We start from the raw sequence: 10,445 nt of genomic DNA, 5'->3' as shown, positions 1-10,445 counted from the left end.
ATATTTACAAGTACTAATAATTGAAGTGTAAAGTATCATGAATATGAATTTATCTAGCTGTAATGTATTTTTAATGTTTCTTTATTACATTAACTATATCTCAACTGAGAGATTTTGATAACTTTATTAGTAATGCCAGCACAAACTACACATTTATATTCAGAGTATTAACTTAGAGAAATTAAATTAAGAAAATTTCGCCAATTCAGCAAGTTTGCATAAATCAGTAATGTTATCACAATTTCTTACTTCTAAAATTTCTGCTGCGATCTCTCCTGAGAATGGGACTTTATTAACCTTCATTTTGAATTATAAAAATTAAAATCGGAAATACAACAGTAAATTTCATTGTAAATTTGGATCTAGCTATTGCAACTTGAAATGCAGTTATATGTTATTTTCTATTTGTAAAATAATGCTTGCCATATACAAAAATAATGAAATGAAATAATTCATGAGTTTGTCCTATATGACACTCTCATGCTTTAAAATAATATGATTAATAGCGATTAATATCATTAAGCTTTCTGTAAAGTTAATTTAAATATAAATGTTAAAACAAAAAATAATATTGCCTTCTTCCTATGTATTAATGACAATGGAATTATTTATTATTCTTTCATAGATTCATGTTTTACTTTAAGTATTAAATTATATATTCATGAATATTAAATATTATTTTGTAGACGAAGAATATTTTACCAATTCTAACCAAAATAAATACGCGAATAATTCGTTAATTAATTGGTAGAAAAATGTACATGGATTATAACAATGAAGGAAATAACTGAGTGATGTTCTGAAAAATAACACAGAAGTTTTCGTTTTAATGAAGAAAATGTGTTTCGTCAGCAACTTAATGCAATTGTGCTATAATTATAAAAATTGTCAAATATTTAGTTTCTTAAAATGTAGCACAGCTGCATTAAGCTGCTGACGAAACGCATTTTCTTCATTAAAACGAAAACTTCTGTGTTATTTTTCAGAACATCACTTAGCTGGTTTTTAAATATTACTTAGTGAAAAGTGTCACTTATGATTTCCTTCCTCTTTGATTTTCATACTTATCATTATTTATATGACTAAATTAGAGCTTTGTAGAGCGTAGATCTTCATAATTTTCAACCATTATCAATTCACCACTGAATTAAATTCATGACCACTAAGTCGAATGTGTCATTCTCACCTGCTTATTCATTTATACAACAGTGCTGGAGTTGCTTCCCAGTGTAAAAGTATATTAACAACAATGATTGCCATTATTTGAAGCTATATGGATAGCACATTGCTTTCTCCTGATGGGAACTTTTATCTGATGCGTCATTCATTTTTCTTGCTTATGGATCGTTCTCGTCTGGTAAAACTTACATTTTTTTCATACTCATATGCTTTACTTTGTGCATATTAAATGAATCTGTATTAACGGGCTAAAAATTGATTTTTACTTCAGCTGAAGTTTCATAAAATTTTTCACTTTAGCTGAAGTGGCATATTATTACTCAGTATTGTGTCATATTTCCCAAAAAAATTCCTATTAACTTTTCTTTGAATGTTTCGTACGATTTGCCAGTATTTAATAGACGTGCAGAAGGCAAAACAAAATAAAAAAAATACACCCGGTAAAACTTATGATCTAATGATCTGATTCTTAAGTACTAGGACTCAATTTTAATGATCCTAATCCCCGGCCTCAAATAAGCTAATTAACAAGTCCAGGCAATATTTTAAGTCACGAAATCAGACGCAGACACATTATCCCCTTAAACTTAACACGAGATCATCCCTTTAAGCGATTAAGATTGAATCATGGTACGTGACTATCTGGTAGATAAAATTTTCTATCCAGATATGATTCATTGTTATAGTAAAATTTATCTCTCATGAAATTTTTTAATCTTATGTTTGACGTTTAGCCAAAAGTAACAACAACAAAAATATAAGAAAGGGAAAGTTTAGACATTGCCAGATATGTTAAAAAAAAGAGTAGAATTTTAAAAAAATATAAAAGGCCCAAAAGAGATAAAAACTTCTTCAAATTTGTACTGGTGTACTATATAATAATAATATACGATATAAGGATATCATTATTATACTTTTATGCGATATCGTACAGCTAAACTATATCGTACTATTTATTGTACGATATTAGGTTATAGTTACGATAGTAAAATGTTATACTATAGAACTGTATCGTTTTACCCCTAGTTTCCTAAAGAATATTATTTTTTTTAGTAATTTTTTACTTAATCTCAAATTATTTAAGACATAACAATATAAAGAAACATTCGAAGCATTTACATTTGATGTCGTTAAGGCTAAAATAAGTTCTTTCTTTTCTTTTTTCTCAGTTTGTGGAATCATGTCATTGAATTTGCCGCTTCTGAGACTTTTTCTTAACACCAAAGAAGGTAACAAATTGTCCTGGGACATCACGTAAAAACAACATAAAACACATTCAAGAATGGAAAAAAAAAAGATATTCGGCAAAAAAACAGAAAATACAATAAAATAAATAATGATTCTTACTTAAAAGCATACAGCTGAAAATAAAAGCAAAGCTGTCCTTAAAAAAGTGCACTGCCATAATTTTGCAATTTATAACATTCGCTTACAAATAAATTGAATTGGGAAAATAATCGACATAAAAATGTTTAAAACGAATTGTAAAATGTTAAATAAATGATAGAATAACTTCATGACTTATGAATGAATTAGATACATCATTTAGAAAAAAGATTATGGTTAGCTAAGCTTTTGAAAAAAATAATATAACAATTTCAATACATGTTATGGTTTTAAATGATTTAAAAATCTTATAATAGAAAGCTAACGAAAATGACCACTATTAGTAAATCAATTTTAAATTAGATATTGAATTTTAATTATGCAAACTAATGCATTAGGCTAAAAAGAATAGCCTCTGACACCGAAATTATATCCTTTTTTTAAAAAAAGAATTCTCATCTTGGAACAAAAAAGCTCATAGTTATTGAGTATTTAGTGCGTTTAGCTTCAAAATATCTCTAAACTTGTATCCAACAGTTTATATGCTAATGTTACAGTAGCACGTTAGGGCTGCTTGCATTGATGAATGGCTTAAATCCTTAACGGGACGCAAACTTTCGCAACTATGAATAAACAACTTTTTTACTAATTTAAGAAAGTTTTTATACTGTTAAAATAATGCAAAAATCAAAGGATCTTAATCAAAAGGTAAGATTTAAAATTATGTACAGTAATATTTTACAATATATGATACATTGTGTTCATTTGTTATTGACAATTAATTATAACTGCATTCAATTTTTACAGATTTAAGACTAAGCATGTATGTCACATAGCAATTTTTTTCGTTTTTATATATAAAAAAATCAAAACCTTAACTCCGTTAGATTGGGTGAAATATCAAAAAATACCTGTAGAATCTTTTCAGAAGCTGAACACTTTTACAAATAAAATAATTGAAAGATATGTAAAAAATATTCCGGTTCAAATTGTAACAATAATTAATTGCACTCTGGGTGTATCATTCTTAAATGTTTAAAACGTAAATTTCCTAGAAATATTTATTTAATTACAGAGATTTAGAGATTTTACAGTAAATATTACTGTATAAAAATAGTTTTGCAGTAAATATTAATGTGTACCAGATAAGGAATTTTTCCGTAAGCATTTCGTCATGCTAATAGTCGCTGTCTTTACCATAGTTTGATCCGGAATTTTCCACAGTGCAAATCAACAACAAACCATTGTATAAATTAGTAAAAGAAACAAAACCTTGATTAGAAATAAATCCAAGTAACCATACATAATGGCTATTTTATCCAAATAATTATTATTTATTTTATAATTAAAAGTATAAATCTGTAATAAATTTGAGAATTTGCGTCGTGTTTGTGTTTTTATTCCTCTTATAATTTCAAAACTGTTTGCACTATCATTCTGAAATTTAAACAAGGGTTGTGAGAGGTAATTTAATAAAATTTAGTCCTCGATACTGAAATCTATTCGAAATTTTCTATTAATTTATACTATACAGCCGCTTGTGAAATTGAATTTTCTCATCGGTGAAGCTTAGCCATTGTCTCAAATCAAATCTCAGATGATTTTGTTTTTTCGATTACAGATAACATCAATAAAGTTTTCTAGCTTGTAGCAGTTATAGTTGCTAGCTCATCTCTCCATTTTATATGCATAAAAAGTTTTTCTCGCACGCTATATTTTTAATTATTTCTTTGCTTAATGATAGATATTGATGATCTTAATTAGAGAATGATAAATTGGAAAATCGTAGCATACGGATATAGGTGGACTACAAAACTATAATAATATTATTTGAGTAAACTGAAACCATATGTTAAATTTGTTCATAGTTACGCTTTTGAAATGTGTTTCTATAGAACTAAATAACTTAAAATCGAAGGATATTCAATTAAAAATTAGCTATTTACAGAAAGGCAAAATGTATAAAGAAATGTGTATAGAAGCATATAAAATAGGCAAACTATAACTGACGCCAATGATGCTTTATTAATTTTGGTAATATGTGCATATTAAACTAAAAACAAACTATGCACTGAAACGAAAAATTAATGAAGTAAAGATATTTATTTTCTTAGAGAATTCTTAAAAAAATGCCATATCATTACTGACGCTAATACTTATATGGTATTGATGATATGTATTAATTGAAATTATAAAATACGCTATGTACTAAAAAGCACATTTAACGGAGAAAAGATATTTATTTGCTTTGGTAATCTGTAAGGTATCATCTTATCATTATTGATGCAAATGCTTAATTAATTTAGGTAAGATAAATTAATCGGAAAAAAATACATGTACACCAAAAAGTTAGTGGTGCAAATTTAGCAAACATGCAAATTAATGTAGAAAACTAAGAAAATTTAATAGAGGAAAGATACATATTTTTTAGGAAAAACGTAGAATTTATAATCGTGACGCAGTATTACAGCTTACTAATATGACGCAGATATCGCCAAATTAATCATGGAATTATACATCACTGGCATTAAGGTAATTGGAACAGTTTTAATAAGAAATTCTACTACGGGTTTTCTGCAGCTTCTGAAAATATTTTTCTCAGATGTAGCAATGATGGAGAATTAATATTTTAATGAATTGAATTTCGAAGAACTTTTTTTCCAAAACTCTATATAAATATTTTAAACTGTATATTGCAGGTCAGATAGAGAATTGGCCATGTTCTAAAGTCTTCATCATTATACAGCTATCTTGTTAAAAAATTTTGCTGCCACTGATAAATGAGTTTAGCACGAAACTCAAATTTAGGAGGGTATGTAATATGTAATCAATTCTTATATAAAAACAAATCATTGCATTGATAGATTTGATAATTATTAAATTGCACAAATATTGAGCAATTTTAATACATATGGGTGAAAAGAAATGCCTTTTAGGCAATCGAAAGGAATAAGTACCAGAGAAAATCACCTAATGGTGATAAATTTTGAAAATAATGAGTTGGCAGCAAGCAATAGCATCACGCCAAATGATACTGAATATTTTTAATCTTTATTTTGCTAGGATGGGCAACAAAAAATATTTTTAATTTAATTTAAAAGCGTAAAGCCACCACCAAGAGCAATAAATAACATTAATTAAGTAAATAAATAGAATTATGTTTTCTTTATTAATTGTATCAGTAAGAACCATTCAGTTTAGTGTATGATATTGCAGAGTTGTTTAGTACATAGAGTGTTAGTTATATATATATATATATATATATATATATATATAATAAATAAATACAAGAAAACACGAAGAAAGTTAAGAAAAACAATAAGTTTCATTTATTGCGCTTAAGCTGCAAGTAAACAGAACTCATAGAACTCATTAGATAAGTTCAAAATGTGGAATAAAACCAAGAAAAATTATAGACATATAAAAAAAAGGGGGAAATAATAAGTTAAAAAGTAACAAACAACAGTTTAAAAAAATAAATAAAATGATGAAATTTTATATAAAAAACCGGAAAAAAAACCGAAAAAAAAGATATAATCTCTTCATCAGCCCACACGATTATATCCGCAAAACAGAGAGCTTTCAGAAAGCACTCTGTCTATGATTTTTCATGTCTATAATTTTTCTTTGTTTTATTCTACCATTTGAATATATATATATATATATATATATATATATATATATATATATATATATATATATATATATATATATATATATATATATATATATATATATATATATATATATATATATATATATATATATATATATATATATATATATATATATATATATATATATATATGTATATATATATATATATATATATATATATATATATATATATAATTAAAAATGTTATTCGACCTATCCGACTATACAAAGCTGTGAAGAAAAAAAAATTGTATTTCAGAACAAATCTTTTTCAACTAAGCGTCTGGGATGCTCCTATTTCTAATACCAATCGTTGTCTAAACGTTCCAAAGATCTTGTTTGAGGATTGTATCACCCTCCGGTGGCAATGGCTGTTATTTGTTTTTCATCATTTTAGTTTGATAACATGGACTTATAGTTTTTATCCTTGGGCGCTTCTTGGCTGTCTTATATTAAATCTTACTTGAAGGTAAGTAAATAAGCAAAATAAACAAAAGCTTATCACATCACCTGACATAAATGTATTTTTTCCTTTGATGTTTTACTGGAAATACATATTTACAAAAATATATGCTTTTTTCAAACATTAATGAATTGCGAATTTGTTTTTAAATCTGTAATGGAGGGCAAACAAATATAATGAATTAAATAAAAATATATAACACGCTTTATTCAGTTGCGAATTTTGGATGGTTCATAAACTGTGTCGGTTTGCAAAATATTTATTCTAAGTACATGGTCTATGTACATGGCCTATTTGATTCTCGGACCTTAATTAATAAGACTATTTTTTGGTCTGATATCAAATACAATATTCAGAAATCAAAAATGTGCAAAAAAAACTCTGCAAAAACATAAAAATACTAATTTGTGCAGCACTATAATCTTTTGTAAGTAGAGCCGTGAGGGTTTAGGGGATAGAGCGTTCTCTTACAATGAGGTGAACCGGGTTCGAATTACAGCAATAACTGGTCGATTGCGATAACAACAATAACATGTGCAATTTATATAAATAGCTTATCAGCTATTTGGTTCAAATTTTATACAATAATAGAATCTACCTACGATAACTGATAGATTCAAATCTCGCACCCACCTCACACATTCTACAGTGCTGACGTAAATTACCGTCAGTGGTAGACGGATCATGGGTGAGAATCCCTGGGAGTTTTTCGTGGTTTCCTCTCTATGTACCGCTAATGCGGTTTAATTCCATCAAAAAGACCTTCATGAAAGCAAATTTCACTCATTATTAGATCTAGAAGTTCCCTTCTCTTCTGGATAGGGCTCAAAATTACAAGGCTACAAAGTTGAATATTAGTAGCCGGCTGTTTAACGACGATTATTAAGTTAAATAAAATCCATTGCAAGAGTGGAACTGCAAAATTGTGCAGAACATAATTGACTATTGGATCAAAACATCTGATTTTTACAAAAGGGACCTACATGAAACATTTATAAATTAAAAGAAAAGAATTATTTTTGTTTAATTTCTGGTATTATTAATTCCAATACGTGCAATGGTACATGAATTGCATTCTTCACTTTTCCAGTATTCTGTTTTAAATGCAGTAGAATTTTGGATTCTGTGTTAGCTAAAGTCCGGCTTGCAAAAAAAATTAAAAGTTTTTAAAATTTTTAGCAACAAATTATAAACTCAATATGTAACGTGAATCTACAAACGAACTTTATAACATATGATTAGGCAAATTTCCCTCATTGTTAGATCTAGAAGTTCCTTTCTCTTCTGGATTGGGCTCAAAATTACAAGGCTACAAAGTAGAATATTAGTTGCCGGCTGTTCAACGACGATTATTAAGTTAAATAAAATCCATTGCAAGAGTGGAACTGCAAAATTGTGCAGAACATAATTGACTATTGGATCAAAACATCTGATTTTTACAAAAGGGACCTGCATGAAACATTTATAAATTAAAAGAAAAGAATTATTTTTGTTTAATTTCTGGTATTATTAATTCCAATATGTGCAATGGTACATGAATTGCATTCTTCACTTTTTTTTCCAGTATTCTGTTTTAAATGCAGTAGGAGTTTGGATTCTGTGTTAGCTAAAGTCCGGCTTGTAAAAAAAATTAAAAGTGCTTAAAATTTTTAGCAACAAATTATAAACTCAATGTGTAACGTAAATCTACAAACGAACTTTATAACATATGATTATTCTCCTTTCACTCTCTCAAATAAATTATTATTATTATTATTACTAGTAATTTATCTATAACTTTTATTTCAACCGCTACCAAATAAATTATATTTATCACTGTTTCAAATTATATTAATTCTCCTCTATTATTCTGCGATTTTCGACCATTATAAAACTGAAATGATTTATATGCTTAAATAATGTTCTTGATACATAAAATCCAATTATTTATAGTAGAAATATTTTTATATCATTTTAATTATCAACAACTGATGGTCATTCGAACTCAAGTGTTTTGGAAAAGCGCGAACTTAATTGAAATATGTGAAATAACCCATGGTGTGCTGCAAGTACACATGATTATATTCATCTACTTAGCCCTGCAATTGCTTTTGAAACTATTGACATCGTAAAAGCGTAGAGTCTTATAAACAAACTCCAAATTTCACTATTCCACTAAGTTAAATATTTACTTGCCCATGCTTAAATCTATTTCATTGTTACTCATGCATATCATTCAAATATTAGTATTAACAGTCGGAAACAAATTAATGCTACATGAAAAGTCAAATCATCGTTAGAACGTTTAAAATATCCATTCCTAGTTAATGAATTAAAGGTTAGTTTCATTTAATTGAAATAGCTTTGCCCTAATTAGAAATATTTGGAATTTTTAAAGTCAACTATATTTGTATGTAAATACATGTTATAATTATTAAAATGTGATTATTTAAGTATTTGTTTTACACTGTAAAAAAATCCGGATTAAATTACGATATGAAGTATTTTTACTTACTTTAAGTGATTTTAGTTAGCATCATCTGTTAAATTCATTTTAATAAAAGAATATTTTCACTGTAACATATTATATTGCATTTTTTAGTGATTTTTATTCCATTAATTTATTTAATTTTTATAGTAATATTTATGAATTGATTCTGTGATTGACTTTATGTTAATTATTACTGTAAAAGTTACGGCATATCACTATTTTTGTTCTATAACATGTTCCAGTAAAAATTGACTTATCGTAAAATCCATTTTTTCTGGAGCATGTTCTAGAACGGATGAAAATACCTGACATACTGCAGTTTTTACAGTAATAATTACCGTAAAATCAATCACTGAAAAATTCTAAATAAATAAATATTACGGTATAATATTTTACTGTAAGAATGGATTTTAAGGTAGAATGAATTTTACGGTTAATGCACCCAAGTTAGGTACGGTTAATGCATAAGTGCCGTAATGTGACCCAGTATTTCTTACCGTGCAGTATTCATAGTTTCAAGAAAACATAAATTCTTTTTTTAAAAAAAGCAACTCTTTTTTATTAATTCTAATATCTGATAACGTATATTTTTGTCACTATAATTAATATAAATCCCTCAAAATTCAGAAAAAAAAGTGAATTTAAAATTTTATTTTAATTAAAAATTGTGACAAAAACAACATTTTTTGTACCATATGCCCTAATAAAATTAATTATTTTTATCTTTAAAATAATTCTACAGTTTCGAATTATCTTGCTTTTTTTTATTAAAAAATATTAATTTTAATAATACAAGTATTTTTTTTAGCAACGGAACTGATAGTAATGACAAAAGACACCGAATTAGTTTAATGCTTCTTTTGCATGTCACAGTTAAGTTTCAAAGTGGCAAAAAATAATTTCCTTTCACACGAATAGGCAAAATGCTTCAGCGAGATTAATGAATTTCTTTTGGAGTGAGAATTTCAATCCCATAACAGGAACTCAATCATGTTTGATTTAAATAATTTATCCATTTGCTTTTGGGTAGCAAAACTATATTTTATTTGCGAAAGTTTATATGTTAAGTGTAAAGTAAAATGTCTGTAATAATAATAATATTAGGTAACACCGTATTTAGATTTGCCATTGGCGACAAATAATTTAAAAAAGAAACCATGAAATTTTACAAATAGCTTGAGATAACATTTACTACATGGAGGAAAAAATTCTGGTAAAATCACCGTACTGTATGTCAAAGGCAGTTCTGGTAATTTTTCCAAAACATATGATATTCAAACCATCCATTTACAAATTTTTCCGTTCATATGATAAAGGTTTAACGGAACCTTTAATTTTAAAATTTATAGC

General features: G+C 26.9%; 1 long non-coding RNA gene across 1 annotated transcript in view; it reads left to right on the top strand.

Moving 5' to 3' along the window:
* Positions 1–938: 938 nt before the first annotated feature.
* The window catches only part of LOC139426948 (uncharacterized), a 74,828-nt gene continuing 65,321 nt past the window's right edge, over positions 939–10,445 (top strand). The window contains exons 1-2 of the long non-coding RNA XR_011638086.2: positions 939–1,357; positions 6,422–6,631. This is a non-coding gene — a long non-coding RNA (uncharacterized LOC139426948). The remainder of the gene's footprint in view (positions 1,358–6,421; positions 6,632–10,445) is intronic.

Source organism: Parasteatoda tepidariorum, chromosome 3 (assembly GCF_982258835.1).
Source record: "Parasteatoda tepidariorum strain Cologne lab strain chromosome 3, Ptep-v5.0, whole genome shotgun sequence".
NCBI lineage: Eukaryota > Metazoa > Arthropoda > Arachnida > Araneae > Theridiidae > Parasteatoda > Parasteatoda tepidariorum.
This window is presented reverse-complemented; position numbering and strand designations above follow the sequence as displayed.